This window comes from Panicum virgatum, chromosome 3N (assembly GCF_016808335.1).
Source record: "Panicum virgatum strain AP13 chromosome 3N, P.virgatum_v5, whole genome shotgun sequence".
NCBI lineage: Eukaryota > Viridiplantae > Streptophyta > Magnoliopsida > Poales > Poaceae > Panicum > Panicum virgatum.
Window position 1 is genome coordinate 20,733,204 of NC_053147.1, and position 16,852 is coordinate 20,750,055.

Consider the following 16,852-nt stretch of genomic DNA (forward strand, 5'->3'; position numbering starts at 1 on the left):
CAAATTTGATAATGTAAATAATGTTGTAAGAAAGAATTTGCTATGTGTACATAGTTGCATACAGTGGCGGGCCCAGGATTTGAAGGCTGTGTATTCAAAAATTCAAAACACAAAGAAAAATGGCTCTTTTATATCTACTAGAACATTCGGCGCGCGATGCGCGCCCTACCATTTGAACAATCAAATGCAAGTAAACAAAAAATAGAAACGAACAAAACGTGACAAACTACATGCCCCTAAGACTGGGCATGGCGCATCAGTCAACACTTTAAATATTAATATTTACAAATATAAATTTGATATTCAACAAATTAAATCTGAATATGTATCTCTGAATTCGTTATCTACATCTGATCTCACTTCTTTTCTAGCATAGCCATCACCAGCACGGGAGTCAGCCTCAGCTACTCGTCCAACATGGCCAGCAGAAGCACTAACACCAGCGCAGATAGACGTGACTTTCCACTTAAAATCGTGATGGCATCAGTATTCCTCGGACCAATGAAGAAGTCAGCTATCTCACCTCTAGCCTATTGGGAGAGTCAAGCGAATATCTGATTTGTTGATGAACAAATGTTAAAACAGAATTGAAAATCCAGTCGTTAAGACTGCACGGACTCCACTTACCAGGATCTGAAGAATGGCATGAAAGGGACTTTATGCTTATAGTGTATCTTATCAAGACACCAATCAGAACCTGATATAGAACAATCATAATGATCACCCTATGCAACCAGTACATACAAATTGCAATTTAGTCAGAAGTGTACACATACATACCTCGCCTAAGGATTGCTTCTTTTCTCCACTGCAAGCAAGCAGCAGCTCCTCTCAAGCACACAAATCACAAGCAGCGGCACGACAACTCCTCCATCCCGAAGACCAAACCCAAACGGACAGAGAATGATCAACTTCTACTGCATACCAATAAATTGATTAAATTAAATTTGTCATCAATATAAAGAGGTACAAAAAACTAAATTAGACTCCATAAAACTGAAGAGTTTGTACATTAACAATGCTCATCTGGTAGAGTGAAGATTGTTTAGTGTACTGTCTATTTGATAAATTAATATTAAGATTATCATGTCAGTGAGGCCAACCTCTTTCCTGTGTACTAATTTTTCTTACTCACTAACAAATGATCTGCATGAATTACCTTCAAAATTTTCATAGCAAGTTTCAAGGTCATCGTCACTTACCAAAAGATGATCAAAGAGACCTGGGAATTGGACTGATCCCAAGAATTTTGAAGTCATTTTTGGATCTGCTCCTTTGGGTACCCCTGTATAACCAATTAGGCGGAGAATAAATCAATGGTGTCATATAGTTACATGTTTAAGAATTAAATAATCCATCACATGAGCCTAGCCAAATACTACATTTCATAAACTACAAATATACCTGCACTTGAAGCTTCAACTGATTCAGATACTATCCAATACAAAGAGGACTGAATAGCCCTTGTTGATATTCTCATTTTTCGTCGACACCAGTTTCAGGCTCCGGAGAACCTCCATATTCGCATTCATTGATCTTGCTCCTGTCACCTAGGCACACAAATCTAGAGGATAGCAAGGGAAACAACACTCCACCACCTTATATCTGAGAGGTTGTGCATCTCGGCGACACGGCTTTGCTTACTGATGGAACCTCTGCACAGTGGAAATTGAGACACCTTATTTGTATTTATAACTATATGTAGGGCAGAACTGTATATAAATGCACACATAAGAATCTGTCTGGAAGTTCCAGGCTGCCATAAAAAAGTAGCTATAACTACCAAACCATTTGGCCAGAGTATATGAAATTTCATTACATAGGTCTTTGGATCCTTTACAGCTTTGTAAATGTCAAACTTTAGAAATAAGATTTCCGATGTCAAACTACTGTCACAAATAAATTATTCTAAAAATGATAAACTATAAATTCCAGATAGAGTGCAGAACTATAAAACAAATTTCATGATGTATGTGTAAATTAGTTCTTAGTAAAAGGTTTAGTTCCTTTGTAGTAACTATTACGACTAAGCACATCCACAAGCCCACAAAGCATATGTCAAATCGGATGGGCAAATACTATAAAAAAATCGGATGGGCAAAGCAATTGAAAAAAAACTGAGGCATAGCAATCTCATTGGGTACTCGAATCAATACAAATAGATTAGCAAATGCTTTGTCTACTATATTGTCACTGTAGAGACAGAACGCATCAACCCAATCCATGGATTTGAACTGTAAATCAAATTAAGAAATCCATAGATTTGAACTATAAATTATATCAGCCGCTGGGGTCGAATAAAAAATTGAGTACAAGCAGAAACTACTTCGGATAAAAAGTTGAATAACAGAATACAGAACAGTCAACAGAAAACTAAATCATTTGAATACATCATTTGAAGAATTAAAATAAACGTTTCTAGCAATCAACATATTTTATTTTTCTAGCAAGGAAATTAAACTCAACTTGGTGGAAAATGATATCAAATGCTAAAAAAAACATAACCCCTGAGGAGAGGCGTAATACCTGCAGAAGCAGCCGGACGCAGGGACGAGACAGACTTGGTTTTGAAGCCCAATCCGCCCTTGTTTCCATGGTCTATCTCTGACAACTGCTGGATATGCATGTCTCAAACTTTACTTTGGTTGGATCGGAGCCCTGGGAAACAAAATATATTACCATTTATTTAACAAACATCGCATGCCTAGTGTAGCTTGAAATTTAGTAATGACTCGCGTTCATTTTGTTAAAACAAATGCACAATCACACATGCAACACACAGTGAACAACAGCGAAATTGGAATTATTTGAATCAGATCATCAAACCCATTATTGGTAGACCTATAAGGGCTGCAATAACAACGTCTAGCCATTGAATTCAAGTATATCGCAAAAAAATATACAGTTAATGGCGCAACTACTGGGATTTGGCATGCGAGTGTTGATACCTCGTTGAGCTCGGTCAGCAGCCGCTTGCTTCTCGGCTTGAAGCACTTTCTCCGGATCCACCCGAACGCCTCAGCATAGGTGTCGTCGCGCCAAACACTGTGCGGCGGTAGGCCATGAACAACCCGGCCATCTCCATACCCGGTGGCCCTGCTAATAGGGTCAAACCCACCGTGGTACTCGCAGCGTCTACCTCGGCACCGTCACAGTGCAGCCATTGCTTGGCGTCAAGAAGCTGCAGGCCGTCGTGGCCGCCAGATCTGGGCAGCACTCGCGCGGCCCCGCTGCGCGCACGCCGCGTGCCCTCGAGGAGGGCGCCGACTTCACTGCCGCCATCACGCTCGAAGGCTCCGGCTGCTCCATCCTCGCGTCCCTCTGCCGCGAGCGCTGGGGCAGCCGCGCCATCCGCGACAAGCCCAAGGCCTCCGCCGCGGAGGCCAACGCGGGGAGGGTGGCTGGCGTGGATGGCCGGCGAGGAGTGCGGCCCGCGGCCTTGCGAGGACGACGGGCGACGGGGAGGGCGGTCGCGGGCCTTGGGGGATGGTTCGCGGCGGCTTCTTTCTGCTGCTGCTGCGCGCGGAGCCTCACGGCATTGCACTTGGCCTCCCGCAGCACGTCGAGGAGCTCAGAGAGGGAGAAGGGAAGGGAAGGGAAGGGGAGGCGGCGGCGGGGAGGAAGAGAGCAGAGAGGGAGAGGGCGGCGGCGGGGAGGAGAGTGAGGGGGCTAGGGTTGGGAACGGTGGGAGGGGGTCAATGCAAAAGTGACTCGAGGGGGAGTTTGCAAAAATGACAGTTTATCGGATTTCTTCTTCTTTGTGTAGAAATAAATATTAGTTTGGGGGTCTATTTGAAAAAAAAAGAACGTGCGTACAGGGATGAGTTTGGTTTAGTTGTAATTTCTGGAACATTGAAGGGCTTTTTAGCATAACAGCTGGGGCTCGCGCGAGTCGACACGCGTCCGCTTTTTGGCGGGGAGCGCGGAGGAGTCAGCAAACGGGGGCAGGTTTTAATCAACCGGATTATTCACATATATACATTTGGTTATACCTTTAAATACTAAAAATTAGCAAAAATAATTGGTATTCAATGAATACACATGCATACCAAGTGGGCCCGCCCTTGGTTGCATATGGTAAAACAAAAACTTAGTGTTTCAGAAAGGAAAAAGTTCTTTTTGCCTCCCCGAGCTATGGGTTGAATTTGTGTTTGCTCTCTAGACTCGAAAACCAGGAATGTTTGACCCTCAGACTTCGGATACCAGGCAATCAACCTCCCTGAGACCGTTATGAGGTGGTTTTGTCCAACGTGGTGCCTGGTCACCATACCGACATGTCTGAGTGCCCCGACAGTGGCACTTGGCCCACCTGTCAGTGAGACGACCTGGGCTACCATTAACAAATGGCGCCGCCGCCTCCCCTGGCTATCGGCCGCCATTCCCCATGATAGGTCGTCTCGCGCACGTCGCCGCCCGCACACATGAAAGCTTGCCGCTAGGCGTGCCTAGGGATGGCAATTGCACCCGCGGATTTTAGACCCGACGGGTGAGGGTGCGGGTTCGATATTCCACCCGTGGGTGGACCCGCACCCGCGTATTGCGGGTGCAGGTGCGGGTTTGAGATTCCACCCGCGGGTGGACCCGCACCCATCCGCAAACAAAGAAACTCTAACCCAACGTGCTTAGGTAAGGCTTATTCCAACTATCCTAACTATAAAATGAGCACAAAAATTTATAGATTTATTGTTAGTTTGTCGTTAATACTTGAATTTGGGAATTTGTTGTTAGTTTGCCCTTATTACTTATAGAAATGTAATGTTTGACTATTTAAATTGACGGATTTGTGCATTTTTATTATATCTTTTGTCACACCCGCAGGCACCCGAAACCCGCCCGAAACCCGCGGGTGCAGAAATTCACCCGCGGGTCTACCTGCGGGCGGGTTTTTTCCAACCCCGCGGGTTTGCCTACGGGCGGGTTTTCATCAAACCCGCACCCACATCCGCGGGTGCCATGCCTAGGCGTGCCTCGGCTGCTGCTGCTAGCGCCCATGATGCTGCAGTGGCTACTCCTGGCGCTGGTGGTAGCCTGGATCTGGCCGGGCTGTATAGCCTGCGTGCCTTGCTGTGGCTGCGGGCGCGGGACTCGAGCGCTTCAACGCGTCCGGGTTCGCGCTCGTGGGCCAGATCCCTGCGTGGTTCGGCTCCGTCCTCCCGCCGCCGCTCGCTGTGCTCGACCTCACCTCCGCCGCCGTTAATGGGATGCTCCCTGCCCGTCTCGGCGCCTCGGGGAACCTCACGCCCCTGCTCCTGGCCGGGAAATAGGCCCTGTCCCGGCGCCGCTGCTCTCCATCAGAGGATTCGCGTGCTCGACCTCTCCCGCAACAACTTCACCGGTGGGCTGCCCAACGTCTCTGCTGTCGCCGGCGGCGGCACGGCCGCTGACTCGCTATTCAGGGAATTCTCTGTATGGCGTGGTCGGCGATGCGATTGCGGCGCTCACAAGAAGGTTTCAGGTTGTGGAAGTGTCCACCAACTACTTGGATGGAGCTTTGAACGGGTCTGACGGGACAGTGCTTGCCACGACGAATTGCTTCTACGGTGTTCCGGGTCAGCGCAGCCGTGTGGATTGTGAGGAGTTTTACAGTAAGCAGGGCGCAAGTCTTGTTGATGCTCTAGCACCGCCCCCCTCGCCTTTGCCTTTACCTTTGTCGCAGCCATCACCGCCACCGGAGGAGAAGAAGCAGGGGATCTCCAAAATGTAGAACGGATGGGGAATGGCGGGCGAGAGGCAGGGGAGGGCGGCGGCGTCATTTGTTAATGGAAGCGTTGTCTGACTGACAGGTGGGCCAAGTGCCACGTCTTCGGGCCACTCAACACGTCAGTGTGGTGACCGGGTGCCACGTCGGATGAAACCACCTCAAAACGGCCTCAGGGAGGTTGCTTGCCTGGTATCTGTAGTCTAGGGGGCAAACATTCCTAGTTTTCGAGTCAAGGGAGCGAACGCAAATTCGATCCATAGTTCAGGGAGGCAAAAAAAGACTTTTTCCTTTCAGAAATTCTAGTGGCAGTCCATTTCTTCTTCGTTAAGGTCTCTTCTGCTCTCTCTGATTCTATATTTATCTAGACTGGGTTTTTCCACAAAGAAAAATGACCATGCCAATGACGAACTACACCAACAGAAAAAAACGATCAGATCTCTCGTGCCGCGCAAGGCTCCAGGAACTGCTGGCCTGGTTAGCAAATCCTACTGGAGCTTTGATCGTAATGCCTCGCAACCGAACATTATCAATCGGACGGTACACCGATTACCTCCTAGGAGGTGAGAGTTCAAAGAAATCACAGCTGTCAATTTTTAGAATAAATAAAATATTTTAACATTTAATGTAATCGGGGAAAACAGAATCACGCAGCTCTTCCTCACGCACGGAGAGAAAAAAGTGCCGGTCATCTCGGATCGCGGCACGCAGCTCCTCACGCACGGAGGGGGAAAAATCCAGACATCTTAGAATAGGATTCACTCCGTTAAATAACTCCAGCCATCTCTAATAAAGTAACGGATGGGCACAACGTGGCATAATGTCACCTTGGCTCACTTTATTAGAGAAGTAAAGATATGTCACGTTATTAGGGAAACCAAAGATGCCGCAAAGTTATTACACCTCAAACAAAAATTCACGTTGCATCATGGTAAAACACGTCATGTTACCATGTATGAAAAATGGTAGCTAGATCACCGTTTTTTCATCAGGTTTTGTACAAAAAATTAGTTTCTGTTATGTGTTCGTATGTCACATTCCAACAGCAATATTAGATCTCAACTAATTGTGCACGGAAATCAGACTAATTCTCTGTTTTCTGATCTCCTTGGAGATAATATGACATTAGATCAATGGTCCACACATTCACTTCGGTGTACCGTAGCAAACCCCCAGTCCCTATCAAGAAGAAGTGGAGCATGTCTTGAAGCATCTTCTTCGCCTTTGATTTCCCATGCCTCGCATTCATAGAGTACATCAATCTCTAGCCTCTTACGCCACCTATCATCCTCGTCAAACTCCACAACTTCTGCATTTTCCCAACATGGTTGGCGATTAAAAGTGCCAAGGTGCTCTGGGCATGGAGAAGAAGTGTTGGAGTAATGGGCTTGGCCCATTACTTCTAAAGCATTAAAAAAATTTAAAGCCCACTATTAATGCTAGGGAATCAATGCTTAATTCCGTACCGGGAATTGAGGAGGATCTCAACCGACTTAAAAGGTGGACTTCGTGCACACCACTTGTGAAGCCGGTAAGAGGAGGACGGTGAACCACACGCGCGCGCGCTCGCTCGCCTCGTCGGGCCGGGCCGGGCCGGGGACGGGGCACGGCGCGGCCGGACGGACTGGGCACGGCGCGGCCGGACGTGACGTGCCGGTGCGGTGCGGTGCGGTGCGACGTGATGTGCTGAGATGAGAAGGATGTTTTGCAGTAAAGAGTATTAAAACAGAGGGTTAATGTCGTCACTAATGACCGGACATTGAATGCTCTTTACGACGTCCAGGTTCGTTGAACATGAGGCACATTAACTGCCGCTCATCAAAGCCATTCATGATATCCAGATTCGTTGAACCTGAGGCATATCGTGCCTATATAAACCAGCACCCTCTCCTCTCATCCTCACTCATCTCAAGCACTCATCCAGGTACTCCTCTTCAGGAGACCTCTCCCTTCTCCCTCAGCTGCTTTCTGCCTTCCCCACCGCTAGCACTGCGCGCACAGGTCTAGCGAGAGCAGGGCCTCCGGAACCTCTGCTCGCTGAAGGTCCTGCACGGGACGCGGGCAATTAGGTTTTTGGGAAGCGTCTTGACGCGACTGCTCGCTCCCTGAACGACTCCTTCGTCTACTTCTCGGCGTAACCGCTCGTGCGAACGACTACTTCGTCTACTTCCCGGCGTAACCGTTCGTGGGACTGCACTGCGAACATCTTCCTGCATCGACATAGTTCGGCTACTTCGAGCAAGACCAGTCGAATAGCATGTCTATCCCGCCTTGGGGTACTTACTAAACCTACTCTGGTTTAATTCTTTGTTCATGCTTATTAGTGAGAATAACATGAACACATGTACATATTTTGTACACACATTATCACTCATCTATATCATGAAATTGATATTAATATTTGGAATTAAAATATATCGAAAATTGCCTAGATATCTAACAAGAAGAAGCCATATGTTCAGGCATAGGCGCATAGCATATATCCAGCCACACGGGGAAGTGATGGAGATAAGGTTAGCTTCACCACCTCTTATTTCCGATGCCTCACACTAGCCAGAAATCTCACCTCGAGGTTCTGTGGACGTGATGAAGTAATATGTTCGGCAACAACCATGTGTGCGTATATGCACGAGTAATTGAATGGCACAACCTAGCTACTAGAGTTGAGTATTTCACTAAATTAAAGGACACGTGGTTTATTTTTCATCATGTCGTCAACAAGTACCTGCTACCACAAATGATGCGTAGTCATGGACCATCTACCTCTCTATGCAAGTGCCTCTAGTTTAGAGATATCAATAATGTGCCTTTCATGCAAGCTGGCGTACAACCTAACTAAGCGTCTTTCTTTCCAGAAGTTGCGTATTTTTTTTGAAACGAAACCGGCAGGAGAGCTGCCTGTTGTATTAATAAGAAGGAAAGCCAAGAGGCTTCAAAACTGTACAGAGATTAGCATAAAGCCAGAAAAAAAAGCGGGGTGCTAAAAAACACAAGTGGACTCACACTCTACCAATAAGGTGTGCTAGGTGCTTCGCGCTAGCCACAATCCACAAAGCGGTTTCATCTCTAATTTTTGTTGTCACTGCGAAAGAGGGCGCTTCTGTACGGTTGAAGATACAAGCGTTGCGCTCCACCCAAACTTCCCAACAAACAAGGATGACTAAGGATTTCAAACCTCTGCGCAGAACTCCTCGTGTCCCGGCCAACACCGACCACCACTCATGGACTGAAGCTGTTTGATTCCAATTTATAGGGTGCAGAGATGGTTCCCCTAGCCAAGTAGAAATATCCACCCAAATACGCCTAGTGAACCTGCATTTGGCGAAGAGGTGCATTCCAGTCTCAGGAGCCCTGCGGCAAAGTACACAAGCCGGGTTGTGTGGCCAACCTCTCGCAAGTTATCTGTCCGCTGTCCAGATTCTATCTTGAACCGCAAGCCAGCTGAAGAATTTGCATTTTGGAGGTGCCCAAGCCGACCAGATGATTTCGTTGAGGTTTGTGCTGATCGACCTAGGAATTGCGCATGATAAGCTGAGCTTGTCGAAAACTGGCCAGACTCGCTAAACTTCCAAGCTATTTCATCTTGGCTGTGCAGCCTCAAGTTTACCTGTTGAACAATCTTCCAAAGTTGCACAAATTCCACAAAGAGCTGTGCAGAGAAATATGGGTGTAGGAGGTCCAAATCCTTGATCCATGTGTTGCCATTTAAAGCTTCCTGTAACGTCCTATTCTTCTTCTTTGAGATTTTGTAGACAGATGGTGCCAGTTCCTTTGCACAGAGACCCTGAATCCAAGCGCTGTTCCAAAAGGATATTTTCTCTCCATTTCCAATTGTGATGTTTGTTGCTGCTGCAAAAATTTGTTGGTCTGTTTCATTGCAAGGCAGGTCATTGCCGATCCAAGGTTTGTCCTCTGGATTCCAAGATCGCCACAGCCACTTGAGGCGAAGTGCTCTCGTGAATTTACCTAGATGTAAAATACCCAGTCCTCCATTTTTCTTTGATATCGCAGCCCGTGTCCAATTTACCTTGCATTTGGCCCCAGTAATCTTTTCAGTGCCGGCCCAAAGGAATTGCTTGCGCTTTGCGTCGATGTCTTGCAAGGTTGCCTTTGGCGCACGCAGCTCTGTCAAGAAGTAAACAACCTGTGAAGTTAGGACTGATTTGACCAAAGTGAGCCGCCCAGCGTAGTTTAGGTTCCTGCCATTCCAACTATTGAGCTTTGCCACCGTTTTATCAACAAGCGGTTGAAAATCCACTCTTCGCAGGCGAATGGTGGTCAGGGGGAGGCCTAAGTACTTGATCGGAAATTGTGTCCTTTTTGCCGGTAAGTCCACAAGAATAGGCGTGATGTCGAGGCCATTGCACCAGATGGGCACCACTGTTGATTTCTGAAAATTTGTCTTTAGCCCTGTTGCTTCTCCAAACAGTGTCAACAGCTCTGCAAGGGCGGACACTTCTTCTTTAATTGGCGCTAGGAAGAGTGCAGCATCATCCGCATATAGGGAAATTCGGATACCCGGTGTTTGGCCTCTTATTTTACTGAATATTCCTTTCTCTGTTGCCAAGTTGAGGAGCTTTTGCAGAGGGTCAATGGCAATGACAAATAACAGTGGTGAGAGAGGGTCTCCTTGACGCAGACCGCGACCATGAAGGATTGGCCATGTTGGAATCCCATTTAGAAGGACTCTGTGAGCATGAGGTTGAGAGGAGTTGGGCGGTCATCTCCCTCCAACGGTCAGGAAAACCCAACCTCTGCATTAGAGTTAGCAGGTAGTCCCATCTCACAGAATCAAAGGCCTTGGCGATATCCAGCTTGAAGAAAAGGGTTGGGGTTCGGTTCTTATTGAAGCGTCTTGTCGTGTTCCTCACGGACAGAAAATTGTCATGGATACTCCTCTTCTTAATAAAAGCACTTTGATTCGTTGAGACAATGCTGTTCATGTATGGGGCCGGTCGAAGAGCAAGTGCCTTTGTGAGTATCTTGACGAAGGAGTGAGTTAAGCTGATTGGTCGGAACTCCGTTATCGCATCAGCACCCTCTTTCTTAGGCAGCAGGACAATGTTGGCTGAATTGATGATTTGCAAGCTGCGGCATCTTAGGGAGTAAAAGGAGTTTGCTGCAGCGATGATGTCATCTTTTATGATGTCCCAGCACGACTTGATGAAAGCCCCTATGAATCCATCCGGCCCTGGAGCTTTGTCAAACGGCATTTGGTTAATCACATTCTTTAGCTCGTCTTCAGTAAAAGGCATGTCTAATCCCCTCAGATCATGTTGTGTAATGCCGAGGGAATCCCAGTTGAGGTCGGTGATTCGTTGTGGCGGGCGTCCCATGATTTCATCAAAATGTGTTAGGATCACCGACACCTTGTCCTCATGTGTGACTGCCCAACCTCTCTCCTTTTTTAGCCTCTGTATATGATTTTTCCTTCTTCTGGTGTTTACCCTTCTGTGGAAAAATCTTGTATTTGCATCTCCCAGTTGAAGATTAGTTATTCTGGAAACTTGCTTTTCCGAGCTCTTTCAACTGCTGCCAAGCCTAGAACGCGGGTCTTCAGTTTCTTCCTCAGGTGTAATTCTCCTTCAGACAATTGTCGGCATTCTTGTGCTAAATCTAGCCTTAGAATGATCTCAAGTGCCATGTGCAGCTGTTGCTTTGTGAGCCGTTGATTTTTGCAGTAGGATGCAGGCACTCATTGGCTTTGCCTCAAAGAGTGAAAATCTAAGACTTGATCCAATCAGCTCATGCAAACCAAAAAGATGCAAGGAAAAAGTTAGCAGAACCTATACATTCCTACTTAGAACCTTCACCGCGCTGGGTCTTTTTTTTCTTTCTTTTTGAAAGACCAAAACAGTGCCAGCTTACATTAATAAGAAGATTATGAGATTACATGTGCAAGATGTATTACAGAGAACTCTTTACCGCCAGCGCCAGATCTGAAGTGACATCTAGCCTCATCCTGCATAACACTAACCACGGTCTCCAAGCAGTTTCACCTCTGGTGAACACTCTGTGATTTCTTTCTTTCCAGATACTCGAAAGCACCAATAAAAGGTAGAGTGTGTTTTCTTTCGAGTTTGGTCTTGAAGGGTCAACTCCACATCCCATTGTAACTGTAGATTGAAACTGCAGAAGGTCTGCAGCGTATCATGGACCATGCTTCGACTTTTATTTCCGGTGCCTCACATTCATTATAGCCTTAAGCCTTGTGTCACCAAGCATCATCGTCAAATTCCAGAACTTCTGCAATTTCCCATTGTGGTTGGCAAAGGTGCCAAGGTACTCAGGACGTGGCGAAGGAGCCAGATATTTAGGCATATGCATAGCCATATTTGATATATATATATATATATATATATATATATATATATATATATATATATATATATATATATGGGAAAAGTGACAGAGATGAGTGTTCTATGACTAAATGGTTCATCACTCAACCAACAAAAGGCAATTTATCTTGCGGTCGAGAGTGCCATGGCTTTAAGTGGCTGCTGACATTTTGATCTTTTACACATGTTCTCTTGGGGGACTACTACATCGAAGATACAGGCATGGCTCGACGTGCACTAAATAATTGAAGCCATAACTTCAATAAGATTCGCAATTCCTCTGTAATTAAATGTTTTCTGAAATGTACTATTCGTGCAGTTTCTTTTAACATCGTCATTACTCATGCCCCTAATGAAACATGGCACCTTATCTCTACTTGGGGCAGATAGAAAAGAGTCAGATTGCAAACGTGGTTCCATCCTTTTTATTGCCCGGTGAATTTGATGAATCAACCTTCTTGTAAACTCTTTTTTTACTCTCTTTCTTTTAGATGTAACTCTTTTTCTTTCATCTAATAATTTCAGTAGGAGCGCATCCCTCCTGTTTCACTAAAAAAAAACTTCTTGTAAACTAGCTTCAGGAGCATCCAACATTGCTTTACAAAATATACTGGCAACTTCATGCCAGAGCTGCTGACAAATAAAAATTAATGACTTAATATCGAAGATTACATTATTCATGTTTTGACTTTTTCCACAGCACCTAGGGAGTCGATGTCCGAACACAAATGTTAATCATTTGACCCACCATTGGTTTAGAAAAATATGACTTTTGTTTAAGAAGCATTGGACATAAAAAATACCTTCTTATCTTTTCGTGAACAAAAAAACATTCTTATCAAAGACTTATTACTTATCTTTAAAAGACCTAAAAGGGGGGATTTCTGCCCCCACATTGCGCCACGTAGGCTGAAATATCTCGGCCATCGGATCGCGCGTTGTAAGGATCGATGGACCAAGAGGGGGTGAATTGGGTCTTTTTCAATTTCTAAAACAAAGTAAAGCAACCTTAACCTATGCAATGCTAGTAAGGCACCAATTCACCAACCGGATAACTAAGCTACCTACACAAGCTAAGAGAGATAAAAAGAGAAGTAGAGCATAGTAAGGTAGAGCTAAGTTATGATCTCTAAGTCAAGCACATAAATAAATTGCATGAAAGAAAATGCTTGAATAAAGAGAGTGGACAAGAGACAACCGGATTTTTTCCCGTGGTATCGATGTGTTGGCACACACCCCTAATCCACGTTGTGACACTCACAAAGAGTCTTGTCACCTCCCAAGTCACCGAGATGAGGGCGCTCACTAAGAGTCTCCGTTCACCATCCCGGCGTGGTGGAGATCAAGCCACGTACAATCTTCTTCTCCGGGCTACCACAATCCTTGGCAAGCTCCGCGAGAAACACCTCGATCACCAAGATCGCCTAGGTGATGCCAATCACCAAGAGTAACAAGCTAAGGCCTTCACTTGAGCAAGAACCGATCACCAAGAACGGATGCACACAAGCTTCTCTCTACTCAAGTCCTTAATCTTGCTTCTTGATTGATTGAATGAACAAATATGTGAATGATGAAGCTCAAGGTGGCTCTTGACTATAGTATGAGTGTATGGATGTTGTCTGGTGTCAAGAGTAGCAAAATGACCTATTGGAGGGGTATATACAGGCAGCTCACACGAATAGAGCCGTTGGACAAAACCTGCCAGAAAACTGCGTAGCGCCGGTTAATCCGACGTCCCTCCAACAGTCATCGTCGGTTTAACCGGTGAATGTAAACTGCCCCTTCTGAAAACTAGCCGTTATGACTTGGGCAGATTAACCGACGTATCATCGGTTTAACCGGTGAGTGTAGTTGTCCACTGATCAACTGAAAAACCAAGTCTCTGGACAACTGCACCGACGTTAACTCAAACCTATCATCGGTTTAACCGGTGAGTACAACTTCTGAATTCCTTTGAAAAAACCATCTCACTGGTCAATTGCACCGACGTCTTGATTTAAATATCGTCGGTTTAACCGGTGTATAGAACTTGAAATGCCCTGGAAAAACCAACTCTGGACTAATGCACCGACGTTAATTTCAAACACGTCGGTTTAACCGGTGTATTGAATTGTCCAGACTCTGCTGACTTTGTTTAACCGACGTATAGAAAATTGAGATCGTCGGTTAAACCGGTGTATAGACTTTTTCTGATTTTGTCTTTTCTGATTTGAGTCTTGAATGAAATCCAAATATTCTTGAGATATAGTTTGAGAACCACTTATTTGAACTTCTAGAAACATGAGTGACCATAGTGTGCATCCATTTTCAAATGACCATGTCCATGCTCAAGTTACTTAGCCTTAACCCCTCTTAATAGTGCGATCACTACAAAACTATAAAACCTATACTAACCTAAGTGTCCTTCTCAACCTTATGACACTTAGGACTAGAAAGATCCTTAGTCTTGACATATATAAGAGTTGAATACCGAGATCGCCTTTTTGGATAACGAGATTGAGGGGCTTCTTTTGACATATAAGACCAAATGAGCGATAATGATTTATTAAGCTGCACAAACTCATTAGTCACAATAATGGTTGTCATTAATCACCGAAACATACCTTGAGGGCCTAGATGCTTACACGTGTGAATGGCTCGGATTGATCCAACATATGGGCCCCACCGTGGGCCCCGTAGGACCCAACAATGTGAGTCCCACAAGTGGGCCCCACTGTGGACCCACATGACCCACAAGTGGGTTATGGGCCCCACCGTGGGCCCCGTAGGACCCAACAATGTGGGTCCCACAAGTGGCCCACTGTGGACCCACGTGACCCACAAGTGGGCCCCACTATGGACTCACGGGACCCACAAGTGGGTTATGGGCCCCACCGTGGGCCCCTAGGACCCAACAATGTGGGTCCCACAAGTGGACCCACAAGTGGGCCCCACTGTGGACTCACGGGACCCACAAGTGGGTCCCACCGTATGTGGGGCCCACGGAACTAATTATATGTGGGGCCTACTACAATTTTAAAAAAAACTCCGAAGTCTGATGAAATCAACTCGCACTCTATCTACGTCGCTCCACATAAAACCCTATGAGTTTTGGTGAAATCAATTTACACTCCACGAATAACAAATCCACAGAAAACACCCCAAGACTTCTGCAAAACCAACCCGCTTAATGTATATCATTGACGGGTTAAATCGCCTCACACATTTACATACTGCATAATGGGCTATAACACTGCCCATAATAGAATATACTAAGGGGGGTGGGGGATTTCTGCCCCCACATTGCGCCACATAGGCTGAAATATCTCGGGCGTCGGATCGCACGTGAATGGCTCAGATTGATCCAACATATGGGTCTCACATATGGGCCCCACCGTGGGCCCCGTAGGACCCAAGTGGGCCCCACTGTGGACTCACGAGACCCACAGGTGGGTCCCACCGTATGTGGGGCCCACGAAACCAATTATATGTGGGGCCTACTACAATTTAAAAAAAACCTCTGAAATCTAATAAAATCAACTCGCACTCTATCTACGTCACTCCACATAAAACCCTATGAGCTTTGGTGAAATCAATTTGCACTCCACGAACAACAAATCCACAGAAAACACACCAAGACTTCTACAGAACCAACCCGCTTAATGTATATCGTTGACGGGTTAAATCGCCTCTCACATTTACACACTGCATAATGGGCTATAACACTGCCTATAATAGAATATACCAGATAATCCCTACCTTTGGAAAAAAAACATAGTAACTTTATTGTCAATTATACTCAACTCATTTATATAGTCCAGCCCACACTCAGTTAATTTCAGCCTACACTTCATTTTATAAAAAACTCCTTGAACTTTATCAAAATTAATATATAGTCCAGCCCACACTCAGTTAATTCATAAATACCATTTATTCAAGCCACCTCTTCAGCAATTTTACGAGAATTCTCTCGATCCAACTACCTCTCAGGTAACTTTATGACAACCAACCCACCATTGGTTTAGAAAAATATGACTTTTGTTTAAGAAGCATTGGACATAAAATATACCTTCTTATCTTTTCGTGAACAAAAAGACCATCTTATCAAAGACTTATTACTTATGCTTCACCTATAGTGTGCCAACGTCCAAAGAACAAAATATATTTATTCATTCTTGCAAACGTGTACGTGATCCAGTCGCACACTTCGGGCGGCTTGTGAAGGTATATCAACACCCGGTTCTTCACTAAGAACACAGTCATTAGCTATTCCCTACCAACTAGCCGTACCACCCTAACCACCAATGAAGCAAAGAACATGTGGATGAACTTGATCATGTAGCGAAAGGTTGGCTTCACCGCCTCATGTTTCCGATGCCTCGCACTCGCAACACCACCACCTCATGCTATAGGCTCCATGCTTGGCCTCCCCTTTCATTTATCCCGGCAGCCAGGCCAGCAACTAGGAGTGGAGAGATACTATGGAGTATGGACATGGGGAGTATATAAGAACTCAAGAAGTATATTCAGCCACACAACCATGCGTACACTGGTGAATGCCATCAACCGTACTAGCATATGAGTGTTTCACTGATGGACACGGTCTGTTTCTATTGCACCGCCCAAGTACACCCATTACCCGCGATATATATTCAGTGGCAACCAATCTATACATTGATGTTAGCACATGGTCTCTCTTGGGGCTTTATTTATTACGAACCTTAGCTTAGGATGATATATACATTCTGCTACTTTCGATAATGAAAAACAGCGTATCATTGTGTGCAAACCACCAGTATGCATAGTTGTGTATGAATAATGTGACTTTCAAGCA

The 16,852-nt window shown here is 45.5% G+C and overlaps 1 long non-coding RNA gene across 1 annotated transcript; it reads right to left on the bottom strand.

The window, feature by feature from the left end:
* Positions 1-204: 204 nt before the first annotated feature.
* Positions 205-1,139, bottom strand: LOC120665001. The gene is made up of 3 exons (XR_005671080.1): positions 781-1,139; positions 628-697; positions 205-530 (listed from the first exon to the last, which is right to left on the bottom strand). It is a non-coding gene; the product is annotated as an uncharacterized LOC120665001 (long non-coding RNA).
* Between the last annotated feature and the right edge of the window lie 15,713 nt (positions 1,140-16,852).